We start from the raw sequence: 26,806 nt of genomic DNA, 5'->3' as shown, positions 1-26,806 counted from the left end.
CTAAATAACCTATTTAAAACTAAATACAAACTTACCTGTAAAATAAAACCTAAGCTAGCTTCAAACTAACTCATAGTTACATTGTAGCTAGCTTAGGTTTTATTTTTATTTCACAGTTAAGTTTGTATTTATTTTAACTAGGTAGACTAGTTAGTAAATAGTTATTAACTATTTACTAACTACTTAGTTAAAATAAATACAAACTTACCTGTAAAATAAAACCTAACTTGCCTTACACTAAAAACTAACATTACAATAAAATAAAAAAATTAAATTCATTAAATACAATTATCTAAATTACAAAAAAATAAACACTAAATTACACTAAATAAAAAACCAAATTATCCAAAATAAAAACGAATTAAATAAAACAGCTCCCCCAAAATGAAAACCTGTAAAAAAAAATACAAACAACCCCCCAACTGAAAACTCACCACCCACGCAACCAAACTCCCCAAATAAACCTAAGCTAACCATTGTCCTGAAAAAGGCATTTAGATGGGCATTGCCCTTAAAAGGGTTTTTAGCTCTTTTACATTGCCCAAACCCTACTCTAAAAAAAAACCCACCCAATAAACCCTTAAAAAAAACTAACACTAACCCCCGACGATCCACTTTCCGAAGACCGGACATCCATCCTCATCCAAGCGGGCAGAAGTCTTCATCCAGACGGCATCTTCTATCTTCATCCATCCGGCGCAGAGCGGGTCCATCTTTTTTTTATTTTGGGGGGCTTTTTTATTTTTATAGGGCTATTAGATTAGGAGTAATTAGTTTTTATTTTGGATAATTTGGTTTTTTATTTTGTGTAATTTAGTGTTTATTTTTTGTAATTTAGATAATTGTATTTGATTAATTAAATTTTTTTATTTTATTGTAATGTTAATTTTTAGTGTAAGGCAGGTTAGGTTTTATTTTACAGGTAACTTTGTATTTATTTTAACTAGGTAGTTAGTAAATAGTTAATAACTATTTACTAACTAGTCTACCTACCTAGTTAAAATAAATACAAAATTAACTGGGAAATAAAAATAAAACCTAAGCTAAGATAAATATATGCCTGGTCAAATAAAATTTACTTCATGGAATGTAGGGGGGATTACCTCCCCAATAAAAAGGAAAGCAATACTTAAACAACTTAAAATAATAGGGACAGATATAGCACTAATTCAGGAAACCCATTTAAAAAAAGGAGAAATTGGAAAAACTGAAAACTAATTGGGTGGGAACGGTATTTGGAACCCCATGTAAAAGTAGAAAGAGGGGAGTGGCTATCCTTATAAAGAAAAACCTAGATTATATAATGAAGTCCTGTTTTTTAGACCCAAATGAGAGATATATGTTTTTAAACTTAGAATTAGAAGGGAAAAAAATACAATTTGTAATATATATGGTCTGAATGAACATTCCCCTAAATTCTGGTTACATTTGCAAGTGCATATATTGATGGAGCTAGAGGGTACACTTATATTGGGCGGCGACTTTAATATGGTATGCCAGGTACCAATAGATAGATTCAGATCAGGGACAATTTTTAAGAAGAGTAGAAGAAATTATCTTGAATCCAAGCTCCTTAAAAAATGTATGCACAATTTAAACATAAAAGATATATGGAGGGAAAATAAGCCAGTGAGTAAAGATTATACTTGTGTTTCAAAGGCTTATAAAACCTTCTCAAGATTAGACATGTTCCTGATCTCAGAAAAAACTATTTGGTATTGAGGCAGAAGTTACAATAAGAGAGATAATATTATCTGATCACGCCCTGATTACCTTAACTTTGAAGATAAATACTATCAAATAAAAAGATTTCGCTTCCCTACATATTTATTGGATGATGCTAAATTTAAAGTTTATCTATCTGAAAAATGGCAAGAGTATGCATTAAATAATTGTGAATATTTTAATAGAGCCGAAATTGTTTGGGAAGCCTCTAAAACGGTAATGAGGGGCGAAATTATAGCATATATAAGTAGGATGAAGAAAAAACAAAGGAAAAGAGAGAAGGAAGTAACAAGGAGACTTACATTAGCATATAACAGAGTTTTAAGTGAGCCCTCCAAATATAACTGGAAGAAATATGATAAAGCTAAAGAAGCTAGAGATCTATGGATATTTAAAAACATTACACAACAAGAGATCAGAGCTAGTTCAAAATACTATAGGTTTGGAAATAAGTCTGGAAAAATTCTTGCGAATTTAGCTAATAAATCAAGAGGACATAATTGTATTGGTACATTGAATAAAGATGGGGTAATTTTGTGCAAAACAGAGGACATTATGAAATCATTAGAAGAATATTATCAAAATGTATATAGTGCAGAAAAACCAAATCTTCTTAATAAAGAAAAATTTTAGTCAGAATTAAAACTCCCTAATGTAGATACGGATAAAATGAATAAAATTATAGAACCGATTACGGAAAAGGAGATTGAGAAGGCAATACAAAATTTAAAGAATAATAAATCTCCAGGTCCAGATCTATTACCGAATGAATATTATAAAATCTTGTTAGGACATATAACATCTAGGGGCCTATCTATCAAGCTCCAAATGGAGCTTGATGCACCGTGTATGTCAGCTAATTTTACTTCATCTTGGACCTCGGAAATACTCAAACCTAACAAAAAAAGGAACCAGATGGATTCCTATAGGCCTATATTTCTTTTAAATGTAGATTATAAAATATTGACAGGTATAATGGCTGATAGATTTCAAACAATACTTAAATTTATAATACATGAAGATCAAACAGGTTTCCTGAGAGGGAGAAACTCAGCATCTAATATTACGAAAGTTTTTCTCGTACTAGATTATCATAAAAAACAAAGTAAGATTTCTACAGGATTCAGCAATTATCTCCCTGGATGCACAAAAAGCCTTCGATTCAATAGACTGGAATCACTTATATACTTCGCTAAGGCATTTTGGTTTCCATGAAAGAATAACCAAATTAATCGAAAATTTATACAGGGAGTGCAGAATTATTAGGCAAATGAGTATTTTGACCACATCATCCTCTTTATGCATGTTGTCTTACTCCAAGCTGTATAGGCTCGAAAGCCTACTACCAATTAAGCATATTAGGTGATGTGCATCTCTGTAATGAGAAGGGGTGTGGTCTAATGACATCAACACCCTATATCAGGTGTGCATAATTATTAGGCAACTTCCTTTCCTTTGGCAAAATGGGTCAAAAGAAGGACTTGACAGGCTCAGAAAAGTCAAAAATAGTGAGATATATTGCAGAGGGATGCAGCACTTTTAAAATTGCAAAGCTTCTGAAGCGTGATCATCGAACAATCAAGCGTTTCATTCAAAATAGTCAACAGGGTCGCAAGAAGCGTGTGGAAAAACCAAGGCGCAAAATAACTGCCCATGAACTGAGAAAAGTCAAGCGTGCAGCTGCCAAGATGCCACTTGCCACCAGTTTGGCCATATTTCAGAGCTGCTACATCACTGGAGTGCCCAAAAGCACAAGGTGTGCAATACTCAGAGACATGGCCAAGGTAAGAAAGGCTGAAAGACGACCACCACTGAACAAGACACACAAGCTGAAACGTCAAGACTGGGCCAAGAAATATCTCAAGACTGATTTTTCTAAGGTTTTATGGACTGATGAAATGAGAGTGAGTCTTGATGGGCCAGATGGATGGGCCCGTTGCTGGATTGGTAAAGGGCAGAGAGCTCCAGTCTGACTCAGACGCCAGCAAGGTGGAGGTGGAGTACTGGTTTGGGCTGGTATCATCAAAGATGAGCTTGTGGGGCCTTTTCGGGTTGAGGATGGAGTCAAGCTCAACTCCCAGTCCTACTGCCAGTTTCTGGAAGACACCTTCTTCAAGCATTGGTACAGGAAGAAGTCTGCATCCTTCAAGAAAAACATGATTTTCATGCAGGACAATGATCCATCACACGCGTCCAAGTACTCCACAGCGTGGCTGGCAAGAAAGGGTATAAAAGAAGAAAATCTAATGACATGGCCTCCTTGTTCACCTGATCTGAACCCCATTGAGAACCTGTGGTCCATTATCAAATGTGAGATTTACAGGGAAAACAGTAACCTCTCTGAACAGTGTCTGGGAGGCTGTGGTTGCTGCTGCACGCAATGTTGATGGTGAACAGATCAAAACACTGACAGAATCCATGGATGGCAGGCGTTTGAGTGTCCTTGCAAAGAAAGGTGGCTATATTGGTCACTGATTTGTTTTTTTTTTGTTTTTGAATGTCAGAAATGTATATTTGTGAATGTTGAGATGTTATATTGGTTTCACTGGTAAAAATAAATAATTGAAATGGGTATATATTTGTTTTTTGTTAAGTTGCCTAATAATTATGCACAGTAATAGTCACCTGCACACACAGATATCCCCCTAAAATAGCTAAAACTAAAAACAAACTAAAAACTACTTCCAAAAATATTCAGCTTTGATATTAATGAGTTTTTTGGGTTCATTGAGAACATGGTTGTTGTTCAATAATAAAATTAATCCTCAAAAATACAACTTGCCTAATAATTCTACACTCCCTGTATAACTTTCCCAGTACAGCGCTTTTAGTAAATGGTCAAATATCAAATAATATAATTTTGAAAAGAGGTACTAGACAAGTTTGCCCTCTATCTCCTTTATTATTTGATATTGTAATAGAACCATTAGCATGTGTTCTAAGAGAGAAAATGTAAGGAATTAAAATTGATAAATTTGAGTATAAGATAGCATTATATGCCGATGATCTGCTTTTATTTGTAAGTAATCTTGAAAAAAATATTCCGTTAGTAATGAAAATAATAGCTAGTTTTAGTAATTTTTCTGGGTACAAAATAAATCCTAGTAAATCTGAACTGATGATGATCGGTGGGCAAATTAATATTAAAACTAATCAATACTTCAAAATAGCACCAGAAGGTATAAGATACCGAGGAATTTATATTTCGCCGTTTGAGGATAGATGGTACACCATGAATTATACACCATTATTTAAGAAGGTAAAGGAAGAGTTTATATTCTGGACTAAGCTACCGCTATCTATAGCTGGTAGAATCAACTTATATAAAATGATAACCTTCCCCAAAATACTGTATATTATGCAAAATATTCCAGTACCAATCTTTAAGAAAGATCTAAAAACGTTACAATCCGATATTCAAAAATTTATTTGGAATGAAAAAAAACCCGAATTTCCTTGAGTAAATTATATCTGCAAAAGGAAAATGGGGGTTTGTACTCCCAAATTTGGAATATTATAATTGGATAACTCTAAGTAGAATAGTAATAGAATGGATCTCAGAAATTGCATATTATACAGTACCAGGAATAGAACTACACTTTTTTTCCCGTTCAAAATGCTAAATATCATACATATACCATGTTTGGAATTACCCATACTAGTGAAGAAGTTAAAAACGATGTATTGTCCGATCTGGGCTTGGCAGAAAATATGTGTGAAACTTAAAATTCAATTTGGTATGTCAAAATACCTGACAATACAGAATAATCCGGCGTTTCCGGAAGTTTTAAAGTCAGCTGTATTTAAAAATTGGGAAAGAAGAGGTCTGAAAAACATATATCAAATTATAAATTTGGAAAGAAAATTTGTTAAGACTTTTGAAATGTTAAAGAAAGAGTTTTTGCATTCTTACAAGTGAAGCATTATGTAGATAAAATCATTAGAAATAATGAATATGAATGGAATTTGGAAAAAATGGAATCTCGGATAGGAATGGTTAAGCAAGGAATTAACCCTATATCACCTTGGTATAAAATTATGTTAATTCAAGAGGGACTAGTTAATCTGGAGCAGCTGACTAGAAAATTGTGCCCCTATTTTCAGATAGATACAGATTATTTAAAAGAGTCAATGCAAAGTGTGGCTAAAACAGCAGTGTCAGAGACATGGAGGGAGGCACATATAAAATTGCTGTATAAAACGGAATGGGGTAACAAAGAGTTTGATAAGTGTCCCAAATGCAGATTATATGCAGCAGATCTCATTAATATGATATGGGATTGCTCAATGATTAGGCAATTCTGGCTAAAAATTGAATTCTGGCTTTCAAAAATCCTTAATAGACAAAACCATTTCAATTTAGAACAAATAATATTCCTGATAAATACAATGGATATGAAACAAGATATTAAATTGATAAATATAGTAGTGCTTACTCCTAGAAGTGTTATATTTAAAAATTGGAAAAATAGACAAAAACTCATTTTTTTTGAGTAGAAGAATTTCCTTATGAAACAAATGTTCATAGAACAACATGCTACACAAGTACATAAAGAAAACAAAGTGAATATGTTTTTCAAAAAGTGGGGCTTATTGATAAATTCATTAGATAAAACGCAAGAGGAACAGATAACTTACCCATTGAGAGACTGCCTATCGGCAATTCCTTGGGTTGGTGGTATAGAGGATTAGGGAATTGAGAAAAGGAGGAGAGGAAATGTATTAGAGAGAGAATTATTACAATTTTTTTTTTTTTTTTTTAGTTTTATGTGGGGATGTTGAAAATTAGAAAATCCCCAGCAGTATTAGGTACAATAATATGTCTATGTAAATGATTATTGATTTGTTCTAAGGGTATCAAGAAGATATTGATATATTTTGTTTATTTATTTGAGCCATTGTCTAAATATTATGTATAAACTCATCAAACGATAGCTCTGACAAGTGTAAATTTCAAATTCCATTTTATATGTACATGGTATTGCTGGGTTAAAATACAAATATAAAAAAAAAAAAACCTAAGCTAGCTACAATGTAACTATTAGTTATTTTGTAGCTAGCTTAGGTTTTATTTCACAGGTAAGTATGTATTTAGTTTTAAATAGGTTATTTAGGTAATAATTGTAAGTTTTATTTAGATTTATTTTCATTATATTTAAGTTAGGGGGTGTTAGGCTTACGTTAGGGTTAGGGTTAGATTTAGACTTAGGGTTACGTTAGGGTTAGGTTTAGGGCAGACGGCGGTGTGGGCGGACGGCAGATTAGAAGTTAATAATATTTAAGTAGTGTTTGCGATGCGGGAGGGTGGCCGTTTAGGGGTTAATGAGTTTATTATAGTGGAGACGATGTCGTGGAGCAGCGGAATAGGGGTTAATACATTTTTTAAGTGGCGGCGATGTCCGGAGCGGAAGATTAGGGGTTAATCATTTTATTTTAGTATTTGTGATGTGGGAGGTCCTTGGTTTAGGGGTTAATAGGTAGTTTATGGGTGTTAGTGTACTTTTTAACACTTTAGTTATGAGTTTTATGGTACAGCTTTGTAACGTAAAACTCAGAACTACTGACTTTAGATGGCGGTACGGATCTTGTCAGTATAGGGTGTACCGCTCACTTTTTGGCCTCCCAGGCAAACTTGTAATACCGGCGCTATGGAAGTCCCATTGAAAAATTACTTTTTTAAAGTGCGGTACTGACGTTGCGTGACGGCCAAGAAGGTGTGCGGTACACCTATACCTACAAGACTTGTAATAGCGGCATTAGGGAAAAAGCATCGTTATAAAGCATAACGATGCTTTTTCACTCATAACGCAAAATGCGTAATCTAGCTGTATGTAAGTTATGGTTAGTAATACAAACATTACTCATTCTACAGATTTACAGCACATCCTTTTTGCTTTGTATTTTACTTACATCAATACACAAGAGCAGATACAAGACTTTCACTTTAGTGAGCTTCTTTTCCTCTATAAGACATGTCAGTTATTATTTGGATATTACAAAGGGAAGATATCTGCTTTTTTTCCTATCGTGATTATGTCACAAGGACTCCTATCAGTGTTGCGCCATAAAGCGCATGACTGACAATGTTTGTTGTTTCCTGACACAAATTTTCTATTGCATTTTCTGTAAAAACCTCTTAATCTAGTGAAGAAAAATCAATGTCAGAGGCACAGGGCTGAAAATGACAGAACCATAAACAAACACATGGTTGCTGCATGTGCTTCTTGTCACATAATTAATCTCCTGCAAATATTAATGTTGTAGGCATCGTCATAATGAATCATTATGATTTCTTGCATAAGCCAACAGCTGTTATTAGTTAGTATATCTGCTCTCAGAACATAAAATGATCTAACCATAGCAGACTAGCAGGGAGTAGTCAGGCTCCAGGGTAACTATAATGTCTCACTGAGCAAGCAGCTCTTTGTTGCCAGATTCAGAACTACAATTGTCTAGGTCAAATCATCAGAATACAGTCGTAGCAGCTGATCAAAAGGACCATAGCCTTGTTCTTAAGCATTAACCCTCTGTGCTGCAAAATATTATCTCAGTGTGACGTTTTAGGTTGGATCTCAATCCTGAAGCAGGAGCCGCTAAATACAGACCCCAATTACTTTTCATACTACTGGCTCCTTTTAACATCAGAAATGTAATCTACCTCTTTGTAGTTGTGCCAGTATAATGATGTATGACGTAGGCATTTGTAAGAAAAATATGTGCAAATAAGAAAGTCCTAAAAAATGCCTTACATGCAAATGTGTGGGCTAACGCTGTACAGACTATATTCCAGTTGTAAAGCTTTCATGGACTTTTTTTTATTTGAAAAAAACAAAACATAACCTTTTCCACTTACGTTGGGAGAAATATGTGATGCAAATATGAGCTAACATCTATAGTTAAACTAAGTGCTCCAATACATCCAATATATAAATCTTGCATATGAAATGAGAAGCTATTACTAAGCAGTTAAAACAAGTACAACTGCAACACAAGAACTTGCTAATTGTAAAAATATGTGTGTGCGTGTCTGTGTTATGGTAAAGTAGTCTCACCGGATAAAACAAGAGACATGCCTGAGACCTCACAGACATGACAGAGGGACTGACCGTAGGCACTCCTGGGTGTTCTGGGGGCGTGGTCAGAATCCTTCACCTACATTCTCAGCAAGCTTGTGAAATATCTTGTATAGCAGTTATGTCTCGCTATTTAATAGCTGGCTAGAATTTAGCAAGGTTTTTTTTGTAATTGTTTTCATTCATTTGTTTTATTACATTTTAACCCCTTAGTGACCAGGCCACTTTTCAATTTGTTGACCATCTGGGACCAAGGCTATTTTTGCATTTCTGCAATGTTTGTGTTTAACTGTTATTTTCCTCTTACTCATTTACTGTACCCACACATATTATATACCGTTTTTCTCGCCATTAAATGGACTTTCTAAAGATACCATTATTTTCATCATATCTTATAATTTACTATAAAAAAATTATAAAATATTAGGAAAAAATGAAAAAAAACACACTTTTTCTAACTTTGAGCCCCAAAATCTCTAACACATCTACAACCACCGTAAAATACCAATGCTAAACAGTTTCTAAATTTTGTCTTGAGTTTAGAAATACCCAATGTTTACATGTTCTTTGCTTTTTTTGCAAGTTATAGGGCAATAAGTACAAGTAGCACTTTGCTATTTCAAAACCATGTTTTTTCAAAATTGGCGATAGTTACATTGTAACACCAATATCTGTCAGGAATCCCTGAATAACCCTTCAAATGTATATATTTTTTAAAAGAAGACAACCTAAGGTATTAAACTTGGGGTATTTTGACTTTTTTCATGCAACCATTTTACCACCAATCTATGCCAAAGTTTTGGGGGGAAAAAAATAATTTGATTTTTTGACAAATAGCAATTTAAGAATACATTTACTGATAAAATGGTAAGGGTTACTGCCAAATAACACCCTAATATGTCTTCAGTAGCATCTCCTGGGTACAGTGATACCACCCATGTATAGGTGTGTCGGGTTCTCTGTGGGCTAAAAGCCCTTATTTTTAGAGAGTGCATTCCAGTTTTTCAACTTGGAATTTTGACATCGGTCATCATGCACCCATGTCCTATTTGGGACATTTCTGAAGCTAGCCAATGGAATTTACCCCCATCAAACCATATATTTTTGAAAAGTAGACACCCTAGGGTATTTCAAATACTGGTATTTTAACACTTTCCATGCACTAATTCAACCACTAGTCTTTGTCAAACTTTTGGGTTGTCATTTTCTCCAACATAGGTGTGTCCGGTCCACGGCGTCATCCTTACTTGTGGGATATTCTCTTCCCCAACAGGAAATGGCAAAGAGCCCAGCAAAGCTGGTCACATGATCCCTCCTAGGCTCCGCCTACCCCAGTCATTCTCTTTGCCGTTGTACAGGCAACATCTCCACGGAGATGGCTTAGAGTTTTTTAGTGTTTAACTGTAGTTTTTCATTATTCAATCAAGAGTTTGTTATTTTCAAATAGTGCTGGTACGTACTATTTACTCAGAAACAGAAAAGAGATGAAGAATTCTGTTTGTATGAGGAAAATGATTTTAGCAACCGTAACTAAAATCCATGGCTGTTCCACACAGGACTGTTGAGAGCATTAACTTCAGTTGGGGGAACAGTTTGCAGTCCTTTGCTGCTTGAGGTATGACACATTCTAACAAGACGATGTAATGCTGGAAGCTGTCATTTTCCCTATGGGATCCGGTAAGCCATGTTTATTACGATTGTAAATAAGGGCTTCACAAGGGCTTATTTAGACTGTAGACATTTTTTGGGCTAAATCGATTGATATTAACACTTATTTAGCCTTGAGGAATCATTTATTCTGGGTATTTTGATATAATTATATCGGCAGGCACTGTTTTAGACACCTTATTCTTTAGGGGCTTTCCCAAAGCATAGGCAGAGTCTCATTTTCGCGCCGGTGTTGCGCACTTGTTTTTGAGAGGCATGGCATGCAGTCGCATGTGAGAGGAGCTCTGATACTGATAAAAGACTTCTGAAGGCATCATTTGGTATCGTATTCCCCTTGGGTTTGGTTGGGTCTCAGCAAAGCAGATACCAGGGACTGTAAAGGGGTTAAAGCTTAAAACGGCTCCGGTTCCGTTATTTTAAGGGTTAAAGCTTCCAAAATTGGTGTGCAATATTTTCAAGGCTTTAAGACACTGTGGTGAAAGTTTGGTGAATTTTGAACAATTCCTTCATGTTTTTTCGCAATTGCAGTAATAAAGTGTGTTCAGTTTAAAATTTAAAGTGACAGTAACGGTTTTATTTCAAAACGTTTTTTGTACTTTCTTATCAAGTTTATGCCTGTTTAACATGTCTGAACTACCAGATAGACTGTGTTCTGAATGTGGGGAAGCCAGAATTCCTATTCATTTAAATAAATGTGATTTATGTGATAATGACAATGATGCCCAAGATGATTCCTCAAGTGAGGGGAGTAAGCATGGTACTGCATCATTCCCTCCTTCGTCTACACGAGTCTTGCCCACTCAGGAGGCCCCTAGTACATCTAGCGCGCCAATACTCCTTACTATGCAACAATTAACGGCTGTAATGGATAATTCTGTCAAAAACATTTTAGCCAAAATGAACCCTTGTCAGCGTAAGCGTGGATGCTCTGTTTTAGTTACTGAAGAGCATGACGACGCTGATATTAATATCTCTGAAGGGCCCCTAACCCAATCTGAGGGAGCCAGGGAGGTTTTGTCTGAGGGAGAAATTACTGATTTAGGGAACATTTCTCAGCAGGCTGAATCTGATGTGATTACTTTTAAATTTAAATTGGAACATCTCCGCATTTTGCTTAAGGAGGTATTATCCACTCTGGATGATTGTGAAAATTTGGTCATCCCAGAGAAACTATGTAAAATGGACAAGTTCCTAGAGGTGCCGGGGCTCCCAGAAGCTTTTCCTATACCCAAGCGGGTGGCGGACATTGTTAATAAAGAATGGGAAAGGCCCGGTATTCCTTTCGTCCCTCCCCCCATATTTAAAAAATTGTTTCCTATGGTCGACCCCAGAAAGGACTTATGGCAGTCAGTCCCCAAGGTCGAGGGAGCGGTTTCTACTTTAAACAAACGCACCACTATTCCCATAGAGGATAGTTGTGCTTTCAAAGATCCTATGGATAAAAAATTAGAAGGTTTGCTTAAAAAGATGTTTGTTCAGCAGGGTTACCTTCTACAACCCATTTCATGCATTGTCCATGTCACTACAGCCGCATATTTCTGGTTTGATGAACTGATTAAGGTGCTCGATAGTGACTCTCCTCCTTATGAGGAGATTATGGACAGAGTCAATGCTCTTAAATTGGCTAATTCTTTCACTCTAGACGCCTCTTTGCAATTGGCTAAGTTAGCGGCTAAGAATTCTGGGTTTGCTATTGTGGCGCGCAGAGCGCTTTGGTTGAAATCTTGGTCGGCTGATGCGTCTTCCAAGAACAAGCTACTAAACATTCCTTTCAAGGGGAAAACGCTGTTTGGTCCTGACTTGAAAGAGATTATCTCTGATATCACTGGGGGTAAGGGCCATGCCCTTCCTCAGGATCGGCCTTTCAAGGCAAAAAATAGACCTAATTTTCGTCCCTTTCGTAAAAACGGACCAGCCCAAGGTGCTACGTCCTCTAAGCAAGAGGGTAATACTTCTCAGGCCAAGCCAGCTTGGAGACCAATGCAAGGCTGGAACAAGGGAAAGCAGGCAAAGAAACCTGCCACTGCTACCAAGACAGCATGAAATATCGGCCCCCGATCCGGGACCGGATCTGGTGGGGGGCAGACTCTCTCTCTTCGCTCAGGCTTGGGCAAGAGATGTTCTGGATCCTTGGGCGCTAGAAATAGTCTCCCAGGGTTATCTTCTGGAATTCAAGGGACTTCCCCCAAGGGGAAGGTTCCACAGGTCTCAGTTGTCTTCAGACCACATAAAAAGACAGGCGTTCTTACATTGTGTAGAAGACCTGTTAAAAATGGGAGTGATTCATCCTGTTCCATTGAGAGAACAAGGGATGGGGTTCTACTCCAATCTGTTCATAGTTCCCAAAAAAGAGGGAACGTTCAGACCAATCCTAGATCTCAAGATCTTAAACAAATTTCTCAAGGTCCCATCTTTCAAGATGGAAACCATTCGAACTATCCTTCCTTCCATCCAGGAAGGTCAATTCATGACCACGGTGGATTTAAAGGATGCGTATCTACATATTCCTATCCACAAGGAACATCATCGGTTCCTAAGGTTTGCATTCCTGGACAAACATTACCAGTTCGTGGCGCTTCCTTTCGGATTAGCCACTGCTCCAAGGATTTTCACAAAGGTACTAGGGTCCCTTCTAGCTGTGCTAAGACCAAGGGGCATTGCAGTTGTACCTTACCTGGACGACATTCTGATTCAAGCGTCGTCCCTCCCTCGAGCAAAGGCTCACACGGACATCGTCCTGGCCTTTCTCAGATCGCACGGCTGGAAAGTGAACGTGGAAAAGAGTTCTCTATCCCCGTCAACAAGGGTTCCCTTCTTGGGAACAATTATAGACTCCTCAGAAATGAGGATTTTTCTAACAGAGGCCAGAAAGACAAAGCTTCTGGACTCTTGTCGAATACTTCATTCCGTTCCTCTTCCTTCCGTAGCTCAGTGCATGGAAGTGATCGGGTTGATGGTAGCGACAATGGACATAGTTCCTTTTGCGCGCATTCATCTAAGACCATTACAACTGTGCATGCTCAGTCAGTGGAATGGGGACTATACAGACTTGTCTCCAAAGATACAAGTAAATCAGAGGACCAGAGACTCACTCCGTTGGTGGCTGTCCCTGGACAACCTGTCACGAGGGATGACATTCCACAGACCAGAGTGGGTCATTGTCACGACCGACGCCAGTCTGATGGGCTGGGGCGCGGTCTGGGGATCCCTGAAAGCTCAGGGTCTTTGGTCTCGGGAAGAATCTCTTCTACCGATAAATATTCTGGAACTGAGAGCGATATTCAATGCTCTCAAGGCTTGGCCTCAGCTAGCGAGGACCAAGTTCATACGGTTTCAATCAGACAACATGACGACTGTTGCGTACATCAACCATCAGGGGGGAACAAGGAGTTCCCTAGCGATGGAAGAAGTGACCAAGATTATTCTATGGGCGGAGTCTCACTCCTGCCACCTGTCTGCTATCCACATCCCGGGAGTGGAAAATTGGGAAGCGGATTTTCTGAGTCGTCAGACATTGCATCCGGGGGAGTGGGAACTCCATCCGGAAATCTTTGCCCAAGTCACTCAACTTTGGGGCATTCCAGACATGGATCTGATGGCCTCTCGTCAGAACTTCAAAGTTCCTTGCTACGGGTCCAGATCCAGGGATCCCAAGGCGGCTCTAGTGGATGCACTAGTAGCACCTTGGACCTTCAAACTAGCTTATGTGTTCCCGCCGTTTCCTCTCATCCCCAGGCTGGTAGCCAGGATCAATCAGGAGAGGGCGTCGGTGATCTTGATAGCTCCTGCGTGGCCACGCAGGACTTGGTATGCAGATCTGGTGAATATGTCATCGGCTCCACCTTGGAAGCTACCTTTGAGACGAGACCTTCTTGTTCAGGGTCCGTTCGAACATCCGAATCTGGTTTCACTCCAGCTGACTGCTTGGAGATTGAACGCTTGATTTTATCGAAGCGAGGTTTCTCAGATTCTGTTATCGATACTCTTGTTCAGGCCAGAAAGCCTGTAACTAGAAAGATTTACCACAAAATTTGGAAAAAATATATCTGTTGGTGTGAATCTAAAGGATTCCCTTGGGACAAGGTTAAGATTCCTAGGATTCTATCCTTCCTTCAAGAAGGATTGGAAAAAGGATTATCGGCAAGTTCCCTGAAGGGACAGATTTCTGCCTTGTCGGTGTTACTTCACAAAAAACTGGCAGCTGTGCCAGATGTTCAAGCCTTTGTTCAGGCTCTGGTTAGAATCAAGCCTGTTTACAAACCTTTGACTCCTCCTTGGAGTCTCAATCTAGTTCTTTCAGTTCTTCAGGGGGTTCCGTTTGAACCCTTACATTCCGTTGATATTAAGTTATTATCTTGGAAAGTTTTGTTTTTAGTTGCAATTTCTTCTGCTAGAAGAGTTTCAGAATTATCTGCTCTGCAGTGTTCTCCTCCTTATCTGGTGTTCCATGCAGATAAGGTGGTTTTACGTACTAAACCTGGTTTTCTTCCAAAAGTTGTTTCTAACAAAAACATTAACCAGGAGATTATCGTACCTTCTCTGTGTCCGAAACCAGTTTCAAAGAAGGAACGCTTGTTGCACAATTTGGATGTTGTTCGCGCTCTAAAATTCTATTTAGATGCTACAAAGGATTTTAGACAAACATCTTCCCTGTTTGTTGTTTATTCAGGTAAAAGGAGAGGTCAAAAAGCAACTTCTACCTCTCTCTCTTTTTGGATTAAAAGCATCATCAGATTGGCTTACGAGACTGCCGGACGGCAGCCTCCCGAAAGAATCACGGCTCATTCCACTAGGGCTGTGGCTTCCACATGGGCCTTCAAGAACGAGGCTTCTGTTGATCAGATATGTAGGGCAGCGACTTGGTCTTCACTGCACACTTTTACCAAATTTTACAAGTTTGATACTTTTGCTTCTTCTGAGGCTATTTTTGGGAGAAAGGTTTTGCAAGCCGTGGTGCCTTCCATTTAGGTGACCTGATTTGCTCCCTCCCTTCATCCGTGTCCTAAAGCTTTGGTATTGGTTCCCACAAGTAAGGATGACGCCGTGGACCGGACACACCTATGTTGGAGAAAACAGAATTTATGTTTACCTGATAAATTTCTTTCTCCAACGGTGTGTCCGGTCCACGGCCCGCCCTGGTTTTTTAATCAGGTCTGATAATTTATTTTCTTTAACTACAGTCACCACGGTACCATATGGTTTCTCCTATGCTATTATTCCTCCTTAACGTCGGTCGAATGACTGGGGTAGGCGGAGCCTAGGAGGGATCATGTGACCAGCTTTGCTGGGCTCTTTGCCATTTCCTGTTGGGGAAGAGAATATCCCACAAGTAAGGATGACGCCGTGGACCGGACACACCGTTGGAGAAAGAAATTTATCAGGTAAACATAAATTCTGTTTTTGTGTGTTATTTTTCACACACATTGTACTTTAGGCATGTATTTTCAGTTCCTGTTATGTGTTACTGCCAAAAACCACCTCAATATGTGTTCAACAATATCTCCTGAGTACAGTGATACCACCTATGTATAGGTGTGTCGGGTTCTCTGGGGGCTAAATGGCCTTATTTTTAGGTAGCACGTTCCAGTTTTTCAACTTGGAATTTTCACATTGGTCATCATGCACCCATGTCCTATTTGGGACATTTCTGAAGCTGGCCAATGGAGTTTACCCCCATCAAACTATATATTTTTGAAAAGTAGACACCCTAGGGTATTTCAAATGCTGGTATTTTAACACTTTCCATGCACTAATTCAACCACTAGTCTTTGTCAAACTTTTGGGTAGTCATTTTTTTGTGTTATTTTTCACACACATTGTACTTTAGGCATGTATTTTCAGTTCCTGTTATGTGTTACTGCCAAAAACCACCTTAATATGTGTTCAACAACATCTCCTGAGTACAGTGATACCACCTATGTATAGGTGTGTCAGGTTCTCTGGGGGCTAAATGGCCTTATTTTTAGGTAGCGCATTCCAGTTTTTCAACTTGGAATTTTCACATCGGTCATCATGCACCCATGTCCTATTTGGGACATTTCTGAAGCTGGCCAATGGAATTTACCCCCATCAAACCATATATTTTTGAAAAGTAGACACCCTAGGGTATTTCAAATGCTGGTATTTTAACACTTTCCATGCACTAATTCAACCACTAGTCTTTGTCAAACTTTTGGGTAGTCATTTTTTTGTGTTATTTTTCACACACATTGTACTTTAGGCATGTATTTTCAGTTCCTGTTATGTGTTACTGCCAAAAACCACCTCAATATGTTTTCAACAACATCTCCCGAGTACAGTGATACCACCTATGTATAGGTGTGTCGGGTTCTCTGGGGGCTAAATGGCCTTATTTTTAGGTAGCTCATTCCAGTTTTTCAACTTGTAATTTTCACATTGGTCATCATGCACCCATGTCCTATTTGGGACATTTCTGAAGCTGGCCAATGGAATTTACCCCCATCAAACCATATATTTTTGAAAAGTAGACACCCTAGGGTATTTCAAATGCTGGTATTTTAACACTTTCCATGCACTAATTCAACCACTAGTCTTTGTCAAACTTTTGGGTAGTCATTTTTTTGTGTTATTTTTCACACACATTGTATTTTAGGCATGTATTTTCAGTTCCTGTTATGTGTTACTGCCAAAAACCACCTCAATATGTGTTCAACAACATCTCCTGAGTACAGTGATACCACCTATGTATAGGTGTGTCGGGTTCTCTGGGGGCTAAATGGCCTTATTTTTAGGTAGCGCATTCCAGTTTTTCAACTTGGAATTTTCACATTGGTCATCATGCACCCATGTCCTATTTGGGACATTTCTGAAGCTGGCCAATGGAATTTACCCCCATCAAACCATATATTTTTGAAAAGTAGACACCCTAGGGTTTTTCAAATGCTGATATTTTAACACTTTCCATGCACTAATTCAACCACCAGTCTTTGTCAAACTTTTGGGTAGTCATTTTTTTGTGTTATTTTTCACACACATTGTACTTTAGGCATGGATTTTCAGTTCCTGTTATGTGTTACTGCCAAAAAACACCTCAATATGTGTTTAACAACATCTCCTGAGTACAGTGATACCACCCATGTATAGGTGTGTCGGGTTCTCTGGGGGCTAAAGGGCCTTATTTTTAGGAAGCCCATTCCATTTTTTCCACTTTTAATTTTCACATCCCATGCACCCATGTCCTATTTAAGACATTTCTGAAGCCGGACAATGTAATTTACCTCAATCAAACCATATATTTTTGAAAAGTAGACACCCTAGGGTTTTTCAAATGCTGATATTTTAACACTTTCCATGCACTAATTCAACCACCAGTCTTTGTCAAACTTTTGGGTAGTCATTTTTTTGTGTTATTTTTCACACACATTGTACTTTAGGCATGGATTTTCAGTTCCTGTTATGTGTTACTGCCAAAAAACACCTCAATATGTGTTTAACAACATCTCCTGAGTACAGTGATACCACCCATGTATAGGTGTGTCGGGTTCTCTGGGGGCTAAAGGGCCTTATTTTTAGGAAGCCCATTCCATTTTTTCCACTTTTAATTTTCACATCCCATGCACCCATGTCCTATTTAAGACATTTCTGAAGCCGGACAATGTAATTTACCTCAATCAAACCATATATTTTTGAAAAGTAGACTTCCTAGGGTATTTCAAATGCAGGTATTTTAACACTTTTCATGCACTAATTTAACCACTAGTCTTTGTCAAACTATTGGGCATTCATATTTTTGTGTTATTGTTCACATACATTGTACTTTAGACATGGATTCACAGCTCCTGTTATGTGTTACTACCAAAGAAGACACCAATATGTGGTCACCAACATCTCCTGAGTTCAGTGATACCACCTATGCATAGGTTTGGTGGCTTGTTTGGGGGGTGCAATGCCAAATGTCTGACATGCGTTTGTGATTTTTTTTCACATTTAACATATTTTCTTTGCCTATCGTCTTTTTGGGGGGTCTTTTAACATACCCCAATTTATTTGTTTTCCATGAATGTTCATATATTTGAAAAGTTGACACCCCAAGGTATTGTATATGGTGTGCTTTGATGCCTTTGAAGCAACCGTTTTAGCCCAAAAAATTGGAGAAAGTGTATGGTGGTTATTTTTCAATTTTCATTTTTACAGACACATTGCTTTTTGACTATGATTTAGGAGAGACTGTTGTAAGTTATTGCAAAAGAATACTTCAGGTTGTTTTCTGCAAGGCACCCTGATTACACCTATGCCCCCCATGCATAGGTTTGCCAGGATTTTGGGAAGGTTATGTTACAATTTTATGACTTGTGATTTTAGTTATTAACAATGAGAGTATTTCTTCTGATAGGCCTATCTTTAGTTTGTGGCCTATCGCATACCCCACTTTTATTTATTGCCATGAAAGTGTATATTTTTTAAATGTTGACACCCCAAGGTATTGTATATGGTGTGCTTTGATGCCTTTGAAGCAACCGTTTTAGCCCAAAAAATTGGAGAAAGTGTATGGTGGTAATTTTTCAATTTTCATTTTTACAGACACATTGCTTTTTGACTATGATTTAGGAGAGACTGTTGTAAGTTATTACAAAAACATACTTCAGGTTGTTTTTTGCAAGGCACCCTGAGAACACCTATGTCCCCCATGCATAGGTTTGACAGGGGTTTTGGTTAAAAAAAAAAAACAGGCCCAATTTTAGAAAAAAATAGAATAGTGAAATGTAAAAATCTGGCACAGTAAAAGTAAAAAAAAAAAAAAAACCCATCTAACAGTAAACATAACCTAAAAAATATATATATATATATAACACCAAATGTATTTATTTTTTTAAAAATTGACCATTGTATGGTACCGCTTGAAGCAGTCCCCAATGCAGAGTGCAGGCTGTCCAGGGCAATCAGGACAGTGATATATGGTGTCCCTTCTCTTCCCCCTCTTGGTACAGACTCTGCATTTTTTTTTGTGGTTTCTGCTTTGCGGCAGTAGGAGGGATTTTAAAAATAAAATGAGTAGCCCCAACTCTCCCATCACCGCCCGGGGAGCAGGTGCATCATGGTACAAAATCCCAGTAATAATCTGGAGCTGAAACTGTAAAAAAGTTTTTTTAACTCTGGGGTTTGCTTTTTTGAACAACAAAAAAGCGTTGTGGGTTGCAATCTGCATTAGGTAAATTGCAACCTTTTTGTACCAGGCCCTTGTCTTCCGCATAATTAGGTAGGGCTGCAGCAGCTGATCAGCCAGATCAACCCCACCCATATGCCGGTTATAAGACTTGATGCACACTGGCTTCCTTATGATCTCAGCTCTGCCACGTATAGAAACCGCCACCGTCCTCTCTGTGTGGATGGTGGTAAGAAGGTATACATCCTTCTTGTCTCTGTACTTAAGTGCCAACAGCTCCTCTTGGCGCAGAGCTGAGGTCTCCCCCCTTCGTAGCCGGGTGCGTACAAGTTGTCCTGGGAAACCTGCGCGGTTCTTTTTAATTGTACCGCAAGCTACTGTATCAAAGCAATACAGTAGCTTGAACAAAAGGACACTTGTATAAAAATTGTCTAAGTACAAGTGATACCCTTTGTTCATTAGGGGTAATATCAGGTCCCAGACAATCTTGCCAGTGGTTCCCATATGTTCTGGGCAACCTGGAGGGTCAAGGTGGCTATCCTTTCCCTCATACACCCGGAAGGCCTGAGTATACCCATTCTCGCTGTCACAGAGCTTATACACCTTTACCCCATATCTGGAGCGTTTGGAAGGAATATACTGCTTGAATCCCAGCCTTCCCTTATACTTCATTAGGGATTCATCAACGCATATATTCCTTCCAGGTGTATAAGCCTCTGCAAACCTGGCAGAAAAGTGGGTTATCAGGGGGCGGATTTTATACAGCCTGTCAAATTGGGGATGCTCCCTAGGGGGGCACAGGCTGTTGTCGCTGAAGTGCATGAAATGCAGAATCATTTCATACCTCTTCCTCGACATAGTCTGGGAGAAAATGGGGGTAGAACAGATGGGGCTACTACTCCAGTAGGAGCGAATGGAGGGTTTCTTTATGATGCCCATCAGCATAGTCAATGCCCAGAATTTTTTTAATTCTGGCACATTGATGGGGGCCCATTGCTGCTTTACCAAATATGATCCAGGCTTTGCAGCACGTAACTGATGGGCATATAAATTAGTTTGGGCGACAATGTTCCCCAATATATCATCGCCCAGAAACACTTCCAGAAACTGCTGGGGGCTAAAACCTGCCACATCTATATTTATGCCAGCATTTGCTGTGAAGGGTGGGATATCTGGCCTCTGGAGATGAGGCGTTACCCACTCTTCAGCAGCAATGGCAGCAACACGCCTCCTTCTGGCAGGGGGGCTAGCAGGGGGGCTGGCAGGGGGGGTAGCAGGGGGGCTGGCAGGGGGGCTAGCAGCCACAGATACATCACTATCAGTTGAGACTGCATCTAGTGATGTATCTGAGCACATGGCAGGGTCAAAATTGGGGTCTGAGTCAGAAATAGAGGCATCTGACTCTGACGCAAGGATGGCATACGCCTCCTCAGCACTATATCTTTTCTGTGACATTTTTGTATCTGTCACAGAAAACAATTACTAAAAAAAATTAAATTAACTAAATTAATTAACTAAATTAACTAGCAAAAAAGTACAGCTATGCTACTGCCAGTGATTTATAGCGATCACTGGCAAGCTAGGGGTTAATGGCTCTGAAAATTAAATTAAATTAAATTAAATTAACTAAATGTTTCTGAAAAGAGCCTTTGGGTTTTTAAAAAATTACAACAACAAAATTAACCCCTAAAAAAATGCACAGACAGCAAAAAAGTACAGCTATGCAACTGCCAGTGATTTATAGCGATCACTGGCAAGCTAGGGGTTAATGGCTCTGAAAATTAAATTAAATTAACTAAATGTTTCTGAAAAGAGCCTTTGGGTTTTTAAAAAATTACAACAACAAAATTAACCCCTAAAAAAATGCACAGACAGCAAAAAAGTACAGCTATGCAACTGCCAGTGATTTATAGCGATCACTGGCAAGCTAGGTGTTAATGGCTCTGAAAATTAAATTAAACTAACTAAATGTTTCTGAAAAGAGCCTTTGGGTTTTTAAAAAATGACAACAACAAAATTAACCCCTAAAAAAATGCACAGACAGCAAAATGCAGCAAAAAAAAGTGAACCTATGCTACTGCCAGTGATATATAGTGATCACTGGCAAGCTAGGGGTTAATGGCTCTGAAAAGAGCCTTTGGTTCTATATTTTTTAACAAATAAAAGAAATAAATCTCTCTCTCTCTGCTAAATACAGGTCTCTCTCTCTCTCCAACAAAATAGCAAGTGAGGAGAGGGAGGGAGATCCACACTGATCATAGTCAATATTTACAAATATTGACATGATCAGACAAATGGGGTATTTTATTATTATTATTTTTTTTAGGGTGGGAGGCTCAGATTGGGTGACCCTAGCTTGCCCCTATGATGATGCAGGCTAGGGACACCCCCAGAGGCCCCATGATGCACTGGGCATCGCCATCTTGGATGCCTAGTGAAGGGGGAGGGGGGGGGCTATTTGGGCTTTTTTTTATTTATTTATCCGTTTTTAAAAAAAAAAAAAAATTATTATTTAATAAACAACTAAGTGCCTCGACCCACCGAGGCACTTAGCACACAAGCAGAGCATCGGAAGCATGTCCGATCGTTTCCGATGCTCTGAAACACTGCCGGGCTCCACGTGGTGCGAAACCGGAAGTGATCACTCGTGGGGGAGTGATCAATCCGGTCCCGGCACTCGGGAACAGTATTGCAGGATGCCTAGACCTCAAGGCAAGCCTGCAATACTGTTAGAGCAGCTGGAAGCGATTTCTTTCGCTTCCAGTGCTCTGTTAAACCGACGGCGTATGCCATACGTCCTCGGTCGTTAAGTGCTTTTTTTTTGAGGACGTATGGCATACGTCGTCGGTCGTTAAGGTGTTAAAGGCATTTTTGGGATGCTGGTATCCTTCACAGTGAAACATATTTTATTCTTTAATATGTAAACAGTGAACAGCAAGAGATACTGTTTTGTTGACTATAATAAAACATAACTCACATGGATTTGACAAGGTTTGGGTGAAAAACTCTTTGAATTGTGTGATTTTCCGGTTGCAATGGTGTGGCACATTTTTTTCACAAGTTATTAGTTTCTCTAACAGGTTTTGTTCAATCTAGGTCAATAATTCACAAAACTTGGAAAGTATTATTGTGAGAACATTAATGATCAGCTTTTATTTGTACAAAATGATGCTTAGCTCAAAGTAACATATTTCATCCTAGGCCAACTAGTCCTGTGCATGATATTGGGCACCAACATTTGGGGGTAGATCTATTGCATTTCTACCTACCCCTATGCTGTGTAGATATTGAGGTCAATTTATTCAATGTCTGTAGTGAATCATCTCGACCCAACATTGCTAAATGCCGACGCCAAACGCTGTCGGCATTTAACATTGCACAAGCATTTCTAGTGAAGTACTTGTGCAATGCCGCCCCCTGCACATTTGCTGCTAGCAGGAGGTGTCAATCATCCTGATCGGATCAGGATGATTGCAGTCGGACAAGTTAAGGAGCAGCAGTCTTATAACCGCTGCTTCTTAACTTATGTTACCGGTGAGACGGAAACTACAGCTTATTAAATCTCCCCCATTGTATTTAGTGATTGTATGAGAAATAAATTACCCCTGGTTGTCTAGTGAGGGTGAATGGTCCCTCCATGCTTCCCTGGCTTTTAATTGTGAAAAATAGATTAGGAAGATATGACATAAAATAGTTGGGGAGTTCACAGTGACAGCAGATTTCCTATGGCCTAGGTTAGCACAAGTAATGAATATACCACTGGCATCATTAGTACATACTGACAGTGAGCAGATCTAATGCTATATATATTCAATTTCCTTGCGGCTAGATTTAGAGTTTTGTCGGTAAAGACCCGCGTAGCTAACGCAGCTTTTTTCCTAACGCTGCTTCCAAACAACGCTGGTATTTAGAGTTGTCTGAAGGGCTGCGTTAGGCTCCAAAAAGGGAGCGTTGAGCCGAATTTACCGCCACTTCAACCCTCAATACCAGCGTTGCTTACGGTAGCGGTAAGCTGGCAAAACGTACTCGTGCACGATTCCCCCATAGGAAACAATAGGGCAGTTTGGGCTGAAAAAAAACCTAACACCTGCAAAAAAGGAAAACACTTTCTAAGTCTGCACCTAACACCCTAACATGAACCCCAAGTCTAAACACCCCTAACCTTACACTTATTAACCCCTAATCTTCCGACCCCGCTATCGCTGACACCTGCATTACACAATTAACCCCTAATCTGCCGCTCCTGACACCGCCGCCACCTACATGATCCCTATGAACCCCTAATCTGCTTCCCCCAACATTGCCGACACCTACATAATATTTATTAACCCCTAATCTCCCCCCCCAACGTCGCCGCCACCTAACTTCAAGTATTAACCCCTAATCTGCCGACCGGACCTCGCCGCTACTATAATAAATGTATTAACCCCTAAAGCTAAGTCTAACCCTAACCCTAACACCCCCCTAAATTAAATATAATTTTAATCTAACAAAATAAATTAACTCTTATTAACTAAAGTATTCCTATTTAAAACTAAATACCTGTAAAATAAACCCTAATATAGCTACAATATAACGAATAATTATATTGTAGCTATTTTAGGATTTATATTTATTTTACAGGCAACTTTGTATTTATTTTAACTAGGTACAATAGCTATTAAATAGTTATTAACTAATTAATAGCTACCTAGTTAAAATAATTACAAAATTACCTGTAAAATAAATCCTATCCTAAGTTACAATTAAACCTAACACTACACTATCATTAATTTAATTAAATAAATTAGCTACCAATACCTACAATTAAATACAATTAAATAAACTAAACTAAATTACAAAAAAAAACAAACACTAAATTACAGAAAATAAAAAAATATTACAAGAATTTTAAACTAATTACACCTAATCTAAGCCCCCTAATAAAATAAATAAAAAAAAAATAATAAAAGTCCCTACCCTATTCTACATTACAAAGTAATCAGCTCTTTTACCAGCCCTTAAAAGGGCTTTTTGTGGGGCATGCTCCAAAGTAATCAGCTCTTTTGCCTGTAAAAAAAAAAATACAACCCCTCCAACATTAAAACCCACCACCCACATACCCCTACTCTAACTCACCCAAACCCCCATTAAATAAACCTAACACTACTCCCCTGAAGATCTCCCCAATCAAATTGAGCTCACATTCTATTGGCTGTTCCGATCAGCCAATAGAATGCAAGCTCAATCTGATTGAACTTGAATCTGATTGGCTGATTGAGTCAGCCAATCAGATTTTTCCTACCTTAATTCCGATTGGCTGATAGAATCCTATCAGCCAATCGTAATTCGAGGGACGCCATCTTGGATGACGTCATTTAAAGGTTAGAGGGTTAGAATAGGGGTATGTGGGTGGTGGGTTTTAATGTTGGGGTTGTATTTTTTTTACAGGCAAAAGAGCTGATTACTTTGGGGCATGCCCCGCAAAAAGCCCTTTTAAGGGCTGGTAAAAGAGCTGATTACTTTGTAATGTAGAATAGGGTAGGGACTTTTATTTCTCCTACATTGGTGTATCCGGTCCACGGCTTCATCCTTACTTGTGGGATATTCTCAATCCCTACAGGAAGTGGCAAAGAGAGCACACAGCAGAGCTGTCCATATAGCTCCCCTCAGGCTCCGCCCCCCCAGTCATTCTCTTTGCCGCTCTAACTAGTAGCATCTCCATGGGGGTGGTAAAGAATATGTGGTGTTTAGTTGTAGTTTTTTATTCTTCTATCAAGAGTTTGTTATTTTAAAATAGTGCCAGCTTGTACTATTTACTCTGTAGCGGAAAGTGATGAAGATTTCTGCCGAGAGGAATATGATTTTAGCACCAGTAACTAAAATCCATTGCTGTTCACACGCAGGACTGTTGAAACCAGGGAACTTCAGTTGGGGGGAACAGTTTGCAGGCTTAACTGCTTCAGGTATGATCAGTCATTTTTCTAACAAGACCTAGTAATGCTAGAAGACTGTCAGCAATCCCCTCTGGGATAGGTAAGCCATTTTTCTTAGACTCTGTATAAAATTATGGCTTATATTAAGGGCTCTATGCTGGTTGACACTATTGTGGGCTAAATCGATTGCTTTTTAGCATGTTTTCACTATAAATAAGGTGTTTTTTCAGACTTTAAAACACTTTTGGGGTTTTATTTTGCGCCTGGCACTTATTTGGACACCTATTCTAGTCAGAAAGGCCCCTCCACTCTGGAATGAAGAGGGAGGAGGCCTCATTTTCAAGCCTCAATTGCACAGTTGTTTTGCTTAGGCAGTTCATGCAGCTTCACGTGGGGAGTCCAGAGGCATCAGAAAAGACTCCAGAGAGGCTTATTTCCTACTAAAATAATCCCTAAGGAAGGTAAAGGCCACAGTGGAAGCTGTGGCATAGTACTGTAGTGTTTTTAACAGGTTAATTGCTGTTATTAGCTCTGGTTTGGGTATTAAGGGGTTAATTGGTCTGGTTTGTGTGCAATCTTTTCAAAGCATTAAGACACTGTGGTGAAAATTTCATTAAAATCGGATGTTTATTTGATGGTTTTTTGATGTTTTAGTGATAAAGTGTGCACTTTTATTATTTAAAGACACAGTAACGTTTTTGTCAAAAATAATTTTTATTGCATTGAAGATCTGTTTAAGTCTGTCAAACATGTCTGACCCTTCAGATAACCTATGTTCTATATGTTCAAAGGCCAAGGTGGTTCCCCCATTAAATTTATGTGTGAAGTGTGCCATAGCGTCCAAACAGATTAAGGACCGTACAATCACGCTTAAAGATATAGCCCAAGATGATTCTTTCGCTGAAGGTAGTGAGGATAGCTCACTATCCTCTCCTTCTGTGTCAACACCAGCTATGCCCGCGCAAGCGATGCCCAGTACTTCTAGCGCGCCAATTGCTATTACTATGCAACAGTTAGCAGCAGTAATGGATAATTCTCTCGCAGCATTTTTATCCAAACTGCCAGATTTTCCTAGGAAGCATGATTGCTCAGTTTTAAATACAGAAAATGAGCAAGCAGACGCAGAGGATAATTTATCTGTAGTGCCCTCACATCAATCTGACTTGGCGGTGAGGGAGGGCCTGTCTGAGGGAGAAATTTCTGACACAGGAAAAGTTTCTCAGCAGGCAGAGCCTGATACCATAGCATTTAAATGTAAGCTTGAACATCTCCGCGCTCTACTTAAGGAGGTCCTAGCTACT

This window comes from Bombina bombina, chromosome 7 (genome assembly GCF_027579735.1).
Source record: "Bombina bombina isolate aBomBom1 chromosome 7, aBomBom1.pri, whole genome shotgun sequence".
NCBI classification, from domain to species: Eukaryota; Metazoa; Chordata; class Amphibia; order Anura; family Bombinatoridae; genus Bombina; species Bombina bombina.
Note: the sequence above shows the minus strand (reverse complement) of the source record.